The 16,970-nt window shown below is 38.4% G+C and overlaps 1 protein-coding gene across 1 annotated transcript in view; it reads right to left on the reverse strand.

Moving 5' to 3' along the window:
* LOC136829304 (G-protein coupled receptor Mth2-like) overlaps positions 1-10,739 on the reverse strand; it is a 74,971-nt gene extending 64,232 nt beyond the window's left edge. Inside the window, exon 1 of the mRNA XM_067087662.1 lies at positions 10,371-10,739. The gene's annotated coding sequence lies outside the window, so the exon portion shown is untranslated. The remainder of the gene's footprint in view (positions 1-10,370) is intronic.
* Between the last annotated feature and the right edge of the window lie 6,231 nt (positions 10,740-16,970).

The following is a 16,970-nucleotide window of genomic DNA, read 5'->3' on the forward strand; positions in this document are numbered from 1 at the left end:
ATTTGCCCTCAAGACGTACATCGATCCTCAAGTTCGTTAGGAAGGATGGAATTCAGTTGGGTTATGATATATTCATCTACTTGCAAGTTGGGTTTGTTTTGGGGCCCTTCTCAGATGTTAGTGCTGCAGATTTTTGCTCAGCCACTGCCAAAAAAGCTCTCGTCTGTTGCTTGCAGTTCCGGTGGTTTTTGAAGCTTTCGTTTCTTATTTGTATATTAGATTGTTTTAGCGTGTTTTGAACTGGATTTTCTTCCCTTTTTATTTTTGAGTGTTTGTAGTTTGTAATAAGATATTCTTTTACATCTGGATATATTTTCATGATCGTTTTTGCATAAAGTAGTAGTAGTAATTCGTAGTGATGTTTATTTAATAAATGTACTTTCAGTAGCAGTGACTTAATATCGTATTTACCGATAAAACTTATTTGTATAGAGTCAGTCTGGTGGTATAGTTGATCAAGAATTTTGTTGTTTAAGTGAATACCAGGGTCACTGTCCTTTGTACTGATGACCCTGAATCTGAGAGAGAGAGAGAGAGAGAGAGAGAGAGAGAGAGAGAGAGAGAGAGAGAGAGAGAGTCATGCTGTGTCACGTGTTTTGGCCATAATACTGAGGGGGAAGAAGAAACAGCGAAGAGTATTTATAAACTCATTCCGCTGCGCAGTTGACGTAGGCCTTTGGCAGACGGGGTTGTTTGGGACATCATTAAAGACACAGTTTTAGTCTGGTTATTGCTGCCTAAATAACTCCAAATTTTTGTTATTATTGCTGCTGTAATCTTAGTGTTCCCTCTCAATCGTGTTAATCTTCTCCTAATTAAGAGTACATTCTTCTCCTAATTAAGAGTACAGTTTACACTTCTCTTGTTCTTTCTTTTGTTTCCTTATTCATTTTGGTAACAATTCGTTTCGTAGAAAATGTGAATTGCTAATCAAAGGCAGTCTGCGTACGAATACATTATTCATATTCAGCGGACGTTTGAAAGCAGTTATAGACCACGGGTTCAAGTAGGAAAATAGTGAATAGTTAGTGAGTAAGGGCAAGAGTGTTAACCTTCCTCCAGGGTCGTCCTCTTCCCCAGAAACGTTAGGTTATGTTACCGGGTTTTCTCACATTACTCTCGAGTGCGCACTGAAATGAGTGTGGAGGAAGAAATCGAGACGAGGGTGGTGCATTGGTGAGGAGGAGGAGGAGGAGGAGGAGGAGGAGATCTTTCCTAATGGAGAAGATGGGTACGCCGAACTGATGAGCACCCAAGATAGTTTCATAAGGACATACCCAGTGACCAGGACGTACCGGTAACTTTTATTTGTTGACGCTGTTGTGATTGTAAACGAAAACATTCCTGAGCTTGCGTTGTCAGAGCAGTTGCCAAGAAGGACATTCTCTCTCTCTCTCTCTCTCTCTCTCTCTCTCTCTCTCTCTCTCTCTCTTTTCCATCTTCATGTAGGTGCAATGTTTTTTAAGGTAATTTTCGTACTGGTTAGCTGTGGTACACCTATTTCCAACAAGTTTCTTTTGTTTGGGCTTTCTTTCCCCATAGATTCTGCAGATCATGCTACTCTCATTGTTTAGAATTCCCCGCTGTTTTAATGGCAATAGTATAAATGTATTTTGTGTGTATTTTTGTGAATGCGTGTGCTTGCTTAAATAAATGTTTTTGTAAAAATGTTACAATGGTGACTACTTTCAGGATGCGCGGATGTAAAATGGAAGGGAAATGATAAATATTTCTTCTCCATTTTAATAACTCGAATAATTCCGGATATATTTTTATTCCTATGTCGGTAGTCAGTCATATCCCCTTGATGTGTTTTATCTTATTCAGTCAGATCCCCTAGAATGTGTATCTTGTTTCAGTAATGCTAAGTATGAGAAAGAGTGTGACGTTAAGTCTAATCTCAGCTACTTTCGGTCTGTCCCCCCCCCCAAAAAAAAAAAATAAGGAAAAAAAGTATCGTTGTCATATGAGAGACGGTAACTATTTATTCAAAGAAAAGGAATGCAGATAAAATGACACCCTATATTTAGGAATACAAATAAACTCCTTGTCTCTTGGGACTAATTTTCACTCTTCTAAAAATATGAGTTTATTGAATAGTGTGTCTTAACTACGGTTTGTAAATTTATTACGTAAAGACCGTAGTGAACTGAAAATAAATTAGTATATTTAATTTCTAATAGTAATTGATTCTATTCGAGAAAACAACAATAAACTGAAAATGATGTGTTACAAGTAATATTTAATAATTGACTTTATTCATTATTGTTTCTCCTTATAATCACAGCACAGACTGGATGGTGCCAGTCATAATCCACCGAAAATCTCTCTCTCTCTCTCTCTCTGAAATGAATACGTAGTTCTAATGTGTTTGTAACATGATCGACACTAACACGTCAGCTGAGGATGAAGAGGATATCGAGGCAAAATGTCTAGCTGTGTATATTGATTTATTCATTTGTATGTAAGTGAAACTATAACCTTCAGTAAAGGATGCGCATTCATACATACATGACAGTACTTAAGCTCGACTCTTTATTTGAATTCAGTCGAATCTTGTAAGATGCTAACAGTATAAGAATAAATTGAAACTATAACTGAGGAAGGTCAGTGCCATATTCTTATAAGACCCGGTTCGTGTGTTACAACAGGCAGCTGAAGGTTTTTAATATTTTTTTAATATTTTATCTCTTGATATAACGTGACTTGCAATGTCTTTGCGTCCTGACTTTTGAACTTTAGTGACACTCGCTCGCATTGATATGCTGGCTTACAGTTAAAATGAGAGAGAGAGAGAGAGAGAGAGAGAGAGAGAGAGAGAGAGAGAGAGAGAGAGAGAGAGAGAGAGCGCTGCTGTTGGGTTTGATTGTAAGGGAATTTTCAGAAGGGAGATTTTCGGGACACACACACACACACACACACACACACACACACACACACACACACACACACACACACACACACACACACACACACACACGTATTATGTTGTGAATGCCTGTAATAATAATGTATTCTCATGATATGATAAGAACACCCTAATGTCATTGATTTTGAACCCATCAAATCAATTTTGCAAATATTCAGATGTGTATGTAACTTTCCATACAGTCTTAACAGCTCCCGACAGTTTGAAAACTCCTGTGATGAACAGTCGATCATGCAATTAAATGTCAGAACTGGTCGAATTAATAATAATACTAGTGATAATCTGCAGAAACCATTTAGCATATGCATTAACAAAAGTAACAAACAAAGTAATGTTAATCTAAGGCCTAGTGTGTCTGCCTTTGAAACCAAGAAGCCAAAAAATTTCGGAGACTTTAGATAGGTCATTGCCTGCCTTGGAAATCCTGCACTCGGGTTAATCCAGGACAGTTGTTAGTGATCTGAAGATCAACCTCGAACGCAGAGACCGTCGTTGCTATAAAGTCTATCATGTACTTCTTTTGTTTTCACTCAGGTGGATTTTGCTTTGTACACATCATCACTTCTTCTTGAGAACGTACTTCGCCGTTTCACCTTTCTCGCGGATATACACTCAGTTTTATTTAATACATCAGTTTTACTTGCCGTGATAGACATTACACACAGGCACACGCATGTTGTTTTTACACATTCATTGTGATTTATGTTGCTCAACGTTTTTTATCTTACGCTCTTGAAGTTTCTTTTTTTATTATTTTTTGGTATTAACACGAGGAATTTAAAACTTGTTAATGTAAACTTCAAAGCCAACCATGTTTTATTAAGTTACGCCAAGAATGATTCCTTAGAAATAATGTCTGATTATGGGGAAATACCGGTAGCCTTGCTTGTGACGTAAAACGATCTAAAGAAGAAAGAAAGAATGAAGAAAAACTTGCTGGTCAGGTATTCTCCGCTGCTAGGAATGTTTTTCTTTGTATGCCAGTAGCACCCAGGACTAACATTAGGATTTATTTTGCTCATTTCCTTTTGATTAAAAGCAATTTGTGCTGTAGAATCATAGATACTGAATGAATAGGTGCTATTTGTTATGTATATGTGGAAATATTGTTTGGAAGTATTTATTATGGGTAACTGTAAGGACAAAAACGCCTAGTTCCGATTCAGTCAATGAATTTTATTATGGAACTTCTTGGTTTTAGTGTATTTTATTAGTTTCTTGTTCTATTACTGCGCATAATCACCCAAAGGCTCTAGCAAGTAGCAAAAGCGGCGTGTACCCACTGCCATTAATTTTGTCTTAAAGAAGTAGAAAGGTTCTATAATAACATTCCTTGGGGGGATTAAAGTATTAACGTGAGGGCGATTAGATAGATAATCCAGTAACCACAAAAGGGAAAATTGTATATCGCAAGTATCAAAAACTTGAATAGGAATGCTTTGGCCGACAATTTAAATAGGAATGCTTTGGCCGACAATTTCTACGGAGCTCCCCGTGATTTAGGAAAATTCTCTCTCTCTCTCTCTCTCTCTCTCTCTCTCTCTCTCTCTCTCTCTCTCTCTCTCTCTCTCTCATGGCTTTTTATTCTGGCTACACTGTTCTCGTGTGACCTCTTCCTCATACGTTTCAATTACTGTCTGAAACAGAATTCTGTTTCCTTTCGTTTCTTTTTATGTCTCGGCGAAACATCGGGCCAGTGAAGGAGGTTGACTGAGTCGACTCAGGGGAGTGGTAATAGCTGCAAACATGGGAAGAGGAAATACTTTATTATATTCTTAGAAGAAGAAGAAGAAGGATAAGAATAAAAAGAGCACGTAGGGGGTTCCCCTGTGAGAATTATTCATCCGTGGGCAGACGATTGAGCAACTTGTATCAAGATTTGTCGTCACATCATGTAACATCATTTTATATCGTACATGTGAATGAATAGTAAGCAGAGAGAGAGAGAGAGAGAGAGAGAGAGAGAGAGAGATAAATTGTTTTGTACTCTTAAGAGATGGCTAGCCAATCCCAGTGCAAATGAGTTTCCATTGGTTCTCGCACACTTTGGGAGGTCAGAGGTTTCACAGCTACGTGAATAGAATCAGTGCGACGAAGTAATGGTAGTTACCATTAACAGTCTCTCTCTCTCTCTCTCTCTCTCTCTCTCTCTCTCTCTCTCTCTCTCTCTCTCTCTAGGGCGTACAAGTGCATTATAAATTTAATTTTCATTCAGTAAAGGGTGGTATTGCAGCTTTCAAGTTGCCTGCATATGTACCTTTTTATTATTATTATTATTATTATCATTATTATTATTATTATTATGAAACTCCAGATATATCTGTTAATGATATTTATCGTCAATGAAGAATTGAGAATTATGTCAAAGAACTTAATAAATATTAAAAACCTTCCCAATAGGACGATTTATGTACCGGTGTGGTCATAGCTTTAGAGGCTTAGAACCAACAGTCCTAACGATCGACCTGTAGTCCAAGTAATACGCTTTAGAGAAATAATGAACAGATGTCTGTGAGCTTTATCTTTCTGATACATTGTCGATTATTCTCTTTGTAATGATGTCGTTTGCGTTAGTACGTGCAAACCGGCCATATATATTTGAACCTTTTTATTGTTTCCACAGGGCTATATTCTGTGTTAAGTAAAGCTGATTTATTTTAGGAAGTACTGAAACTATTGTAATGAAGCTTGCTTCTTATTTTTGTTATTCCCATCAGTTTTGTTTCCGAAGTGTTCAGCAAGATCACAGGTTTGGGGTCATGCCTCTTATTAAGAGGTATCTACAAAAAAATTCATTGTCTCAAGTTATCATATGAATAAAAAAAAAAAGCGTTTTGACTGCCATTTTTAGGTCACAAAACGTATATGGAACTATATTCGTATTGATAAAAATCTCTATGACTGTGAATCTGAGGCACAGAGGGAGTTTTTATATATGAAAGGATTTTCTTGAAGGGCCTAAGCCACCGTAAAGTGTAGTTTTGGTTTCCGGGAATTGGTTTCCGGGAACTTGATTATCATCTTCAACATCAGTCGTTAGTAAAAATATTTCCTCTTTTATAATATTTTACACTGTAAAATAACATCCATTTCAATGTGTTGCACAACACAATGACATAAATCTTATTGATCCATGTTAGATACATATTTCTATGTTATTTCAGGATGCTGACAAAAAGACATCAAATGTTATAGGCCTATATACACACACACAGTATGGTAGATTCTGCATCCCTGGCATCCAAGTACGCCAAGGTTTGGCTTCTTCATTCAAAGAGAAGAGAAATGGTGTTGAATGAACGTGGAGTAACCAGACTGGTATTTTTTTTAGGTTTTCCTCTCTCTCTCTCTCTCTCTCTCTCTCTCTCTCTCTCTCTCTCTCTCTCTCTCTCTCTGTTATATCACGTTTATTCCAAAGCTTAGAGTTTTTTTTTTTTTTTTTTTCAGAGGTTAGGTAGAATAAATGGTCGGAATTGCGCAGCTGCGCGAATGCAACTGGTTTCAGGTCGTTTAAAGTCTTGTACGAGTGTATTTGGACGAATAACCTTTCTGTGTCTGCCTGTGCATCATGTCTCGCAGTCATGCAGATGTGGGTGACACGGCTGTTTCTGTAACTGGAATTTATTGCTCCGCTAATCTAGGCACTGTAGTTCCCAGTGCACAGATTTAAATACGTCCGCAACCCGAGGGGTCAATATTATCGAAAGGAATGGCTGCTTTAGAGGGGTGGGGGGTGGGGTGGGACGACCTCACCGCCATCCTCTCAGTTGAATGGTATGTCTGAACTGGGTTTGATCTACGCTCGGCGACAAAAGCGATTACATCACTTACTATAGTCCAAAAACTAGTTCAGAGTTCAGGCCGGCACGCAGAAGCTATAAAAGATTTATTTCTAAAGCCTAACGAGCAGGTCCTGCAGGTTTTAGTGAGACTTTCCGTCCTTGTGTGTGCATTATTGTTACTATGTGGGGAGGCTCCTCACACACCCATGATGTTGATGGAGTTGAGTCAGAGGCTTTCCGTCTGCTAAATAAATGTTTTTTCTTCTGTGGATTCGTTTCATTCCGTTTGTAAGGTCACAAAACACGCTTGTTCTGTAAACACAACCATGGGCGCTGCTCCTAACACTTCTTGATTGTACGCCACCTCCATTGCTTGAACTTGTACTAGTACTATAGTAACCTTCACGCTTGAACTTGTACTAGTACTATAGTATATGCCTGGCCTCTAGGCCCACATACAGTATGCTCGGTAGAAGTCACGAACTCGAATCCAACCAGTTTGATCAGTTTCAGAGATTCAGTGATTTTTTTTTCCTCACAAATTTTGGGGGTTGAATTAGTTTTATGAATTCTAAGATGAAAAGTCGTATTCGTGTCACAGTTTACCTCAGTGTCTTGCACGGTTTGCTCAGAGGATTTAATGTGATTTCTCAACTTGAGTTCTTGCCAAAACATCTTGTCTTCCAATGCTGACGGGAAATGAAAGAGTTTTAACTTACAGATGGGAATAAGAAATGTCGTTCGTTTCTCTTAGACTTTATTTTGGGTGTGGTATATTTATGTTTTACTTAGGTGTTGTTTCTCCTATTGTTTCTCATACGTATGGATCTTAAGGATCATTAGTGAATAGAGAATTACAGAGAACGTTTCATAACCTTCATTGTACTTTTCTTTTAAAAACAATATGTTGTATGAAGGAAAACTAGGGACAGGTCAACGAAGTTATTACGGTCAAATAAAAATCCCCTTGTAGAAATCAGAAAAGACACAGGTGCGCAAAGGATTTGCCATGTATGTTGTTCTGCATTTTAGGATCGGGACAGAGTGAGAATGACATGTTAAAATAATGGTGGAAGAATTGACATTCAGCTGTGTTCCTTATCCTATAATTTGCTTATTTTGATAATATTACTTCAGCGAAAAATTCACTTGAAACAGATCTTCAAAATACACATTTGTCTGATGCACACTGGTGTTGTACAGTTGTTCTGTACTTGCACAGGGATAAAACACATAGAACCCTGAGAATCAAAAACTCGTCATTTTAAAATTGATGAAGCCTGCCTTTATCTAACTTGTTTGTTTCTTTCCCGCATTGATTCATATGCAGCCCTTTGATTCATATCCACGTAGGGGGTTAGTGCCGCCAGTGCACCTCACGCGGTGCACTTTAGGCATTACTGGAGGTTCTTTGCAGTGTGCCTTCGGCCCCAAGCTGCAACCCCTTTCGTTCCTTCTGCTGTACCTCCTTTCATATTCTCATTCTCCCATCTTACTTTCCGCCCTGTCTTAACAATTGATTTATAGTGCAACTGCGAGGTTTTCCTCCTTTTCAGACCTTTTACTGTCAATTTCCCGTTTCAGCGGTGAATGACCTCATAGGTTCCATTGCTTGGCCTTGGCCTAAATTCAATATTCACCTCAATTCAATTCATTGATTCATTTGCAGCCCAGGGTTTTTCTTGCTTTCCCACATTTGATTCACATGCAGTCCGCCTCCACCTTGCACTTAACATGTGATTTCTGCGTTGTCGTTTTTATTCCTTATCTGACGTCTATCAGTGTCTAAGTATCAAAACCTACTTCCATAACCTACTTCCATCTCCTTTAATCTGTCATATTGTAGTCTCTACGAATTACCTTGGTAGCATGGTTGTCAGGTTCATGGTATTTCGCCGTACTCTGATATTATATGTTTATTGTGAATGTTTTAATATACATTTCTAAAAAGACGATTGTTGTTGGTGTGACGCTAGTTTGTAGGCCTGAAATTACTCAACCTCAGTTTGCACATACAGTCCTCTGAAATGTGAAGGCGATTGTCTTGAGTGGTGTGTGTGTGTGTGTGTGTGTGTGTGTGTGTACATATTTGTGCGCACGTTATACACATGTATACATATACACATTTGCATACATACATAACATATACTGTATATATGTGTGTATATATATATGCTATATATATATATATATATATATATGTGTGTGTGTGTGTGTGTGTGTGTGTGTCTATACTTCTGTACGCCTATGTGTGCGTACGTGCGTAAAAAGAAAGAGAGGGATGGCGAGAGAAGTACGAAGTTGAATGGGATGGCAAACGGGGTAGAAAGACTTGATGAATGGCGGGGCCTCTTCTTGGTATGTCAGTGGAGGAAGCTCTTTGACTACGGAGACTAAATAGGACGACACAGAGAGCCAGGCAACCAAATGGGCTACGTATGGAAATTGGGAGAAGGGGTGTTTTTCTTTTGCCACACCAAAGCTCCCCTTAACACGCCCCCCTTTCCCAACACACACAAACACTCCGTCGCCAGTTAAAAAATAAGATAATGATCCTTGATTCGAATTTTAAGATATTCGAAGGCTTTGTACTTTCACCATAGTAGTAATATTGATTTTCATTGAAGAAACATCTTTTTGCTGACATTGGGTGTTCTGTGGTACGAATTAATAACCTAGAAATCTCCCGCGCGCCCGCGCACAAACACAGACACAAACACCCGCTCATGATAGGTTGAGAAAGGGAATCGTCTCCTATTACTTCCCATTGTATAGGTATTAACGGCGGTTTAAGCTAATTTTTTGCATAGTGAAGGTTTAGAGTAGAATAAAATACGCATAAAAGAGGTTAATTTACATACAGAAAAGCATGTCCTGCTTAAATTTACATGTGTAAATATATATACATATGTAAATGTATATATGTATCTGTATATGTGTATGTAATTATGTGTATGTATGTATGTGTATATATATAATGTTATATTTATATGTATATACAGTATATTATATTATATATATACTGTATATATATATATATATATATATATATATATATATATACACACACACACACACACACACACACACACACACACACACACACACATATATATATATATATATATATATATATATATATATATATATATATATATATATATATATATATATATATATATATATATATATATATATATATGTTAATAAAGAAAGGAGTGCGACATTTAGGTAACTTAGAGTGAAAATTAGCTTTCACTTTCAGAGAAAGCTAAGTCATTAAGATGCCCAGACGTACCACGTACGTTCGTCTTCACTTCCATTCTACAACAGCTACTCATCTCCCCCAATACCCAATGCCCTAGTTTACAGGGGTTACGCGCACGAACTCTGCCAAGAAGCCATGTGTGTCTGTGTGTGAATGCCCATGACCTTAAAACGTTCGTTGTTTGTGCACGTTTTGGGTTTAGTTTTCACTTGAGATAGAAAATAGAAAAGGGGTTGTCTCTGATTTCATGGAACGTGTGAATTCTTTGGAGAACTGACTCGTTTATTTAAATATTTTTAAAGATAAAATGCTAAGAAAACGAACGTGATATTTTCGGTTTAGTAAATAATAGTACCATTCCCAAAGCTGTTAAGGAAGGCTGTCAACTTACCTTTTAGTTTCGTAGGGAAAGCTTTTAGTGTCAACCTTGGATGGTTAGATTTAATGCAGTTTTCACTTTTCAAGTAGCATTCAGTATTCGGCCCCCTAGCCGATATGAATTTTAAGTGAATATCACAAATCCAGGCAGTGTTACTAAGTCTTGCACGAAAATCAGTAGCCGATTGTGAAAAGGCAGCTTCTGTTGAAATTGAACCTTTTATCGTCTGTCACGATGCAGTTAGCGTTAATCGACACAGCACACTATTGCGGTTGCCACGAGAGCACACCCCATTCAAGACGGAGCCAACGGAGACGAAGCTGTTCCCTTCTCTCCGCTCCCGGGGCAGAAGGATGACTGAAAGGGCGGAGTTCTCTCCCTGCGACTTACGGGTGTTTGGGATTACGAAGCCCCTCCCACTTTTGCTCTGTCCACGGTAACCACGTATGAACGGCGTAAAGGAGACAAAGAAATGACACGAACGAAACGGTTACCGAGGGAATCACATAGGTCACGTGAAAGCTTGGGAAAGAAAACCGAGATTTTTCATACTGCATTGTCACGAACTGCCCAGGATTCTTGTCAGGTGAATGGAATTCGGGTACGCACATGACTCAAACAGTTTCATATTTCGATAACTCACGGCTAAATGAAATGACCAAAAACAGTGAAGAGAGAGAGAGAGAATTTCTCTATAACGATGGGTGAAACAGTCGTGAAACACGGGAGAACGTTTCCCAGAATCGCTTCGTTTCCGAGAAGCCGCAGCGAAACAAGCACTGCATGATTTCAAGGGCCTCTCGAGAGTTTTTTTTTTTTCCTAGACCTCTCGGTTTTTTCTTTCCCTCATTTTTTGTGTAAGTACATTTCAACAGCGATTTTTCTTTTCCTGTGTAAGTTAGTGTGTGTCTGTCTGCCTTATCTTGCGGTTTAGTCATGAATTATTCATTTCCATACATGACGTAGTAACAGATAAGAAATGTTCAAGTGAGCTGCGAAACTGCTAATCCTGGGTACGGTGGATTGTGTTCTTCTCGCTTCCAGCCGTCGAGTGTCGGACGCAGAGAACCCGAATATGCTGTGATGGATCTCATAGTAGAGAGAGAGAGAGAGAGAGAGAGAGAGAGAGAGAGAGAGAGAGAGAGAGAGAGAGAGAATGTCTCTAGAAAAAAACAGATTCTCAAAAAAAGTGGCATTCAACAGGAATGAGTTTCTTCTCAACTCTCTGTAAGTGGTGAAGCACGGCTAAAAGTTTTGTATACATTCGCTCCCATCATTTATTTTTTTGTAGTGCTCACAAAGTAGCATTTTCTTCAGTATATCGATGCTAAAAAAATTGTATCATTCCCTCCCCCCCCCCCTCCCCGCTGCCCGGCAAGACTTAGGAACTCTTGCACGTTATCCAGGATTTTATTGTTGTTATTCTTCATTTTTCCTCCGATGACTAATTCTTTGTAATTTGTAAGGCTAAAACCTTTTAAATTTAAAACACATTAGTATTGAGTGTTCCTTCTGAAACTATTGTTTCTTCGACGCTGTCGTATCCCATAATGCTTCATTTTCTCATGTAACAGGCCGTATACTTCGATTGTTATATCAGTATCATTCAATACTTATTCTTTTCGGGGACTAAGAGCATTGCGATGGAAAGAACCGAAGCATTTAATGTAGCCTCGCTGGCGGTCTCGCTTGACTTAATCCTTCAATTCCTGCAGCTTTTGCTGTCGCCTGTTATGATTGCAACGCTTATGAAATAATATTGTTGAGGTTTAAAATAACCGCTTTCGTTTTGTTATTGTAACCGAATAAGCAAATTAGTCGGTGTTCAGCAAGAAATTGTTTGCCTAATCTTTTCGCGTTGGTATCCCTCAGATGATATTTAAACTTGAGGACTTTCATCTGTTTTTCAACTCAGTACATGTTCGTTTATATTATCTCTTTTTTCAACCTAATCGCTTAGATGAACTGTAAGTAAAGCACTCACTTGGACGTAAGTATGGATCACGTGGTTATCCGCTGGGTTTAGTAGTTGAGCTCTGCTTCAGTGGTTTCTCAGGAACCTTGACAATTAGTATAGAAGTCCTTTCACTTTTCATTATAGGGACAACAAATAAGCTTGGAAAAATGTCTGGTGACATGTAAACACAATAATAAACATACATACATCTGTCACATGAAAATCCATGTTTACTGAATGCAGACTTCCTCTGCTTTCAAACCCTCCTCGCGAAATGTTTGAATTTGAAGCAGTCGGCATTTAATATTTCTGATTCCTGGAACATGTTGCCACTCATTGCTTATGATGTCGTCACCTTTACGTTTGACGCCATTCTCACGTATTCCAACTCAGGTGTGCTTGATAATTTTCTGAATATATTGCATCTGTCCTTGCTGACAGTCTTGTCTAGACGAAACTGGACAGTCGTTGTTCATTTCTCATAGTCTCAGAAATTCTCACGGCTCTCATGCATTATACTGTTGTGTTGTGTTATCATCTGTCTGTCTCATTAAATTATCATTTGATTGCCTTTATTACAGCTTCCACTCACACGTTTACCTTTAAAACTTGCGTTGCATGGCCTTCTATAATTTCTAGGTTAATAGACTAAACATCACTTTATTTTACAGGAATTAAATGTAATTTAAATTTCTGCTGTCTTTCTGTGAATTTACCAACATTTATTTTTGGGCTTTGTTTAACCTTAATAAATTGTATGCTCTGTTATGTTTTTGAGCATTTTTATTTTTTCGGTTCTCCCTTTTCACTGGTTAACTGACACACATTTATAGTTGTTAACCTTCTGTATATATAGTCGTTCGCATTTGAAGGCTGTCTATGTTTCTTCACCTTGTATTTCCTTGTCTTCATCTTGTGCAATACAGGTTTCGTTACAGTGTGAGAGCTAATGTCAGCAGTAAGTAAGCTTACTGGATGGTGATTAATCAGATACTGATTAAATTTATTTAGCTGAAAGCCCCATCTTTTACAAGTAGCCTCATCTCCAAGCACTAGATAATAAAGATTTTCAGGGACAGATCGAAATAGATTGCTCCGTTGTATAATTCGTCTCACGATCGACAAGGAATAACTCAATATTGGGAGACGTGTCGAGGACGCCTTAGTTGCACTCACAGATAGGAAGCTGTTACGCTGAACAGTACAGAGGCTTTTTATTAACGTTTCCATAAAACTGGAAAGCTATACTTGTGTAGCCTTGCTTCTAGGCAGCTCTAGTGATGTCGATGCTCTTAGGTTTAAGAGAGGCTATAATGTTGCTTTTAAGCGCGTTTGATTTTTTTTCTTTTAGTGGTTGCGTATGTCTACTGACCGTCGTGTATCTGCGCTACAATTTTTCTGTAAATTGTATACATTCATTTGTAGTTGCGTCACTGTACCAAGGCTATACCTTCATATTACTTGCATTATTGGGGTCAGTGGTTAGGCGGTAAGCCTGAACTTGGAGTTTATTCCGAGTAGACTGTCGTTGCTACAAAGAGGGAAAACGTGTAGATACACTTTGATTTTTATTGTTTAGATATTCTGTTCTTTTAGTTATCCTACTTCTTTACATGTGGCATTTTTTTCTGTGGAAAAATCTTTACAGCTTATGGGCCTTTTAGGACTGTTGCGGATTAAATATTGCACATTTTGAATAATAACGAGAGTTTGCTTAGGTCAGTTTCCATAGTTAGGGGGGCCTTTGCCTTCTCAAATCTGCCTTCAAGTATATGTAAAGCAAAATAGTTCTCTAAGATGGTGTTTTTATCATTTGATTCCTAGTATCTGTGAAATTACATATATCGCATTAGTTGTTCTTTTACAGGGCAGGATGTTTTAAGCTGGACAGTGGTCCCTCCGCTGCGGTTAGGCAGTGAGAGATTTAAGGCCTAAACTCATGCATACATAGGAGTAAGGTAAAGGATACAGGATACGTTTGTTTTGCCTGTTTATTTCTTTTGTTTTTTACTTAAAAATGAGTTGTGCTCAAAGAAGTGAAAGAATTAACAACCCCATTGATTTACAAAGACACTTAAGCCTAGGCCCGTATCCGGGTAGGTACAGGTTTTATAGTAGGAAGAATAGATTTCCCCACTAAAAAAGAGGATGCGTATGTCTAAAGAGAAGCGCGCTGTGGGTGACTCTGGTATTATGGTATTATATCACTTGCATGTTTTCTCTTTTTTTGGCAAACGTTTTGATTGGCAGTGGTTCGTACCCAGACGTGACCTTGCAAAACCTCCGTTAAATGTTAGAGCGGGATCCATCAAATTTATGTACTGCATATGACTTTTGGTTTGCGGCTGGTGACGGGTAACTGGTGAGAAATTCGGCATTGATAGATGTGGTATAAACAGGCTTTACAAATCCAATGTAACTTTTTAACACTCACGTCCTGCGAATTAAATATTGTTTTCTCAGATTCTCGAAATAAAAGATGGCAAACATGACGTTTTGTTGAAGTGAAATAAAATTTTTGTGTGTGCATGTCGTACATCGTACAGCTAAACGTGATAGCTTTTCTTTTTCTCCGACTAATAATTGTTGATAACTCAAATAGTAGGGTACCCGTAGCGTTAAAATTAATGGTTATAAAAGAGAGGGTGGAAGTGCAATAGTATTTTCATTTTACACAACTTAAGTAGTGACCAGGGGTGAGAAAGAATTGTTTCGGGCTGGAAATCCACGGTGTAGTTGTTTCACACCGACGGCAATTAAAATTAATACACACGACGTGTTATTATCAGAAAGATGGATACGGTCTGCCTGACTACCCAATGTTATGAAATGAAACAAAAGTCGTTGCTATATTTTATCATATTTGAAAAGAGTCCTCGTTCTGTTTTCTCTTTCAGTTTTTCTTAACTTCTGCTGTTAAGATGGATTGTTGTATATTATTTAAAGAACACTTTAGGTTTACTTAACGGCTGTCAGAAAGCCACGAAGAAGAAAATCAAGAATTTTGGTAAAGGCTGTCAGATGCAGTAATGGGATGCTGACAGGAGGAGACCTAAATGAGCCATGAATATGGACACAGTTGCTTTGAGGGGTAGATGGGAAGCTGTAGTCTAGGAAAAACAGGAGTAAAAGCGGTATTGGAATTTTCCCAAAGCTAGGGATTGAAGGTACTCAACACAGCACTTAAGAAACCAAGAGAGAAGTTGATAATATACAAGGGAGAAGCTTAAACAGATTTTATTTAATTATTATGGAAAGCATGAATGGCATGAAGGAAAAAGGCTGTAGCCTACTGGTACCAGTTTGGGCTTACCTAACACAACAGAGTGCTCTAAACTAGTTTAATAGTGACGGATAGCAAAAAGATTAAATAAAAAGATAGTCAAAAGAAAAAGGACACGGAAACTGAAAAAAGTTAGAAATGAAAAAATAAATAAAGGAATATAAAGAAGTAGTGACAGCAAATATAGTAGCAAAAAGTGATCGCTGGAAACTGCCGAAAGAGGGCATAAAACAGGCATCAGAAGCATCTGGGGTGCCATCAGGCAACGGCCATAGAGAGAGAGAGAGAGAGAGAGAGAGAGAGAGAGAGAGAGAGAGAGAGAGAGAGAGATGGTTGTTGAATGAGGAAGGCCGAAGGTAAAAGGGAAGAAGTGAGCCTTCAGGCTCTGGCGGAAGAGACGCAGAAGGAGAATTCCGATGTATATAGGTGGGAGGCTAAAATGCAGGTGACATGGGCAATAAGTGGGGAGGAGTGGGATCAGAACTTTAACACAACAGATGAAAAAGAGAAAATGGTCAGGTTTGAAGAGTAGCTTAGGAAAGAAGGCAAGATATAAAATGGGCGAAGCCCATAAGAGATAAAAATGTTGATATTACAATTGATCGATACTGGAACTTGGAGGCAGTATTTTGAAAACTTTCTGAATGAAGACTCTTAAAAAAGTGTGCACTGACATAACTCCTGGGATGATGAAAAGGGAAAATCCCCAAGACTATTCAGAATAACAAGTAATACAATGAAGTCAGGAAAGTGGGCATGAACACCCTCGGTTGCTGGGCAACGATTGTAACAGGCTTTTTATTTTATTCAGTAGGTGCTCAGAATTGTAAAATAATACATGGAGTAATAGATTTTCTCTACCCGAAATGCATTACAAGAGCAAATGAAGAAAGTGGTGGTGAGGTTAGTGTTGTCATAGATTAGCAGGTCTTAGAAGAATTAGAACATTTCTGTAACCTTGGTGATACACTTGGCAGTTGAATAGATGTTGAGAGAGCAGCAAAAAGAGCAGCTGCAGACTGGGTGAAATGGAAATAGATGCTAGACTACACGTTAATAAAAATGTTCCATTGGTAGAGAGGGGAAAAAACTTACGACTGGTTCATGGGTCTGTGCTGTAATATACAACACAAACGTAGGCACTGATAAGCAAAGTGGAGGAGATTGTGGAAAGTAGTTGCCACGGAATGTTAACATTCATGGCCGGAACATGGTGGGAAGATCGTATTACGAATAAGGAACTGAGGAGATGTGGCATCAAGATATGGAAAAAAGCCTGAGATCTCACAGGCGGGGACGATGTAAATATGTAAGAAATGGGGAATAATTAGTCGGACAAATAGTAGTAATCGAAGCAGTAGGGCGATGACCT

Source organism: Macrobrachium rosenbergii, chromosome 44, assembly GCF_040412425.1.
Source record: "Macrobrachium rosenbergii isolate ZJJX-2024 chromosome 44, ASM4041242v1, whole genome shotgun sequence".
Taxonomy (NCBI): Eukaryota; Metazoa; Arthropoda; class Malacostraca; order Decapoda; family Palaemonidae; genus Macrobrachium; species Macrobrachium rosenbergii.